Below are 2,362 nucleotides of genomic sequence, written 5' to 3'. Positions count from 1 at the left end.
TCTATAGCAAACCAGGACACTGAATTTTTTTGCCTCAGGAAGTTTTCAACCAAATTGGAGTTAAATTAAAGTTAACCTCACTTTCAAGTGCAAGAAAGGGTGTGCAAGACCTAGTGTTTGCTCTGTGACACATTGAAAGGAAACATCCCTCCAACAGCACCGACCCAAATGTACTACGTGAAGCACTGGCTGCAGGACGCCGTGATCCCTTAGTTCTCCCCGAAAGACCAAGAGAGTCCAGTTTCAACAATAAGAAGAGACGTCCCTGCCAAGACTGGCTTTTAATGGTACCAATATCTCAAACAGATGTTGGGTCTCCCCTCACCAACAAAGCCAGATGCCAGTAGCAGCACAGCATTCAGAGGGCCAGGGTTGTTTAAACGAGTCAGCGAACACCACTACTCCATGATTTGTCAATGCTCACACGGCTAATGGTAAAGGAATCAAGAAACCTGGGTTTTGGAACATGATAAACATCATTTACCTAGTGAGCAATAATTCAAGTTCTTGTCAAGGGTTCATGCTACAAAAATAGGTAACGAGAGCCCTGATACATCACTGCTGAAATCAGGTAGTCTAACTTTAAACTAAAGTAGTACAAAATAACTTCTTCCTCACAATAAAGACAAACTTTGCACTAATGTTTCTCAAAAGCGAATTGTTTCTCCAGCTCTAGCCTCGTTTAACAGGTTTTTAGAAAATGTACTTAACTTCTCTATGTCAGAGCCAAAGTAAAATGGGAGTGGGGAGCAAGACGCCCTCTATCCAGAGTCCCTGGAGCAGAAAGCATCTAGACCCCAGCGGGCCTGAGCACGTTCAAGCCACAGTGTTTGAGATTATGGTCCGTGCTGATGGTGTCTTCCCTTCCATCACTGGCACATCCACCTTGGGTGGCTTGAGGACTGCTGGGTCCTCAGCCGTGCGGGTGGCCTGGACGCGGATCAGGTCCATTGGAGAGGGCTTCTGCGCTCCTCCATAGGGCTGGGTGGCAAAGCCTCTCGAATTAGATCTTGGGCCCAGAAGGCTCCATTTTTCTGATGAGTTTTTATCTTTATCCCCACTTCCAGAATCCATGATGCTAGAATTTGAACCAGGTAAGGCTGTGAAAGAACCAGGGGCAAACCCGCCTCTTTGGAAGAGTGGAGGGTGCTACCTGGAATAGACTGGGCCTGCCTTTCTTCTTTAATTATCTTTCTGCTCTGCAGCTTGAGTTTGTGGAGTGTTTCTGCCATTTGAAGATACTTGGGTGCAAAGGCCCTTGTGGGGGTGCAGCCAGCATCTCTCAGCCCTGCCTGTTGCTCTAAGTGCTGAATGCGGTTCCCGGCCTGTTTTGTGATCAGAGAACTCATGATGACATGGGTAGCTTTAGCTTTCACCACTGGGACCTTGTCCACACTGTCAGTGGCCAGTGGCCAGGCCACAGCAGGGGAGGATACATTGGCCTCTCCTTCCTCTACCTTGGCGAGGTCAGCACTGCTTTTGCAGCATCCCATAATTTTTGGTATGTTGTACTTTCATTTTCATTTACTAATTTCACTTCTGGTTTCTTCCTTAACCCATTGGTTGTTTAAGAGTATGTTGCTTAATTTCCATATAGTTGGGATTGATTTGTAGCTTCATTCTAATGCGGTTGGAGAATATACATTGTATGATTTCAATATTTTTGAATTTGAGATTTGTTTTGTGAACCAACATATGTTCTATCCTGGAGAATTATCAATGTGCATGTGAGAATAAGATATATTCAATTTTCTTTGTGTGCAGTGTTCAATATATGTCTGTTAGGTTTAGTTGGTTTAGTGCATCATTTAAGTCCTTACTTCCTTGTTGATCTTCTGACAGATGCTCTATTCATTATTGAAAATGGTATGCTAAAGTCTCCTATTATTAATGCAGAACCATCAGTTTCTTTCTTCAAATCTGCTAGTATTTTCTTCATGTATTTTGGGGGCTCTAAGGTTAGGTGCATACATATTTATACTTTTTATACCTTCCTGTTGAATTGTTTCCTTTATCAGTATGTGTATTAGTCAGCCAAAGGGGTGCTGATGCAAAATACCAGAAATGGGTTGGTTTCTATAAAGGGTATTTATTTGGGGTAGGAGCTTACAGAACCAGGCCATAAAGCATAATCTACTTCTCTCACCAAAGTCTATTTCCACGTGTTGGAGCAAGATGGCTGCTGACATCTGCCAGGGCTCAGGCTTCCTGGGTTCCTCTTTTCCCAGGTTTTGCTTCTCTCTGGGCTCAGGTTCCCTGATTTCTCCACATGGTCAGCTGTAGTCTGTGAGGCTCTCTAGACTTTGCCTTGCTCCACAAGGTCAGCTGTAGACTATCAGGCAAATGGCTCTGTCTCACCCCT

General features: G+C 44.2%; 1 pseudogene; it reads right to left on the bottom strand.

The window, feature by feature from the left end:
• Positions 1-816: 816 nt before the first annotated feature.
• On the bottom strand, positions 817-1,493 carry LOC101442792 (putative monooxygenase p33MONOX pseudogene; annotated as a pseudogene).
• Positions 1,494-2,362: the final 869 nt, after the last annotated feature.

This window comes from Dasypus novemcinctus, chromosome 7 (assembly GCF_030445035.2).
Source record: "Dasypus novemcinctus isolate mDasNov1 chromosome 7, mDasNov1.1.hap2, whole genome shotgun sequence".
NCBI classification, from domain to species: Eukaryota; Metazoa; Chordata; class Mammalia; order Cingulata; family Dasypodidae; genus Dasypus; species Dasypus novemcinctus.
The sequence above is the reverse complement of the archived record's forward strand: the minus strand, read 5'-3'. Positions and strand labels throughout refer to the sequence as shown.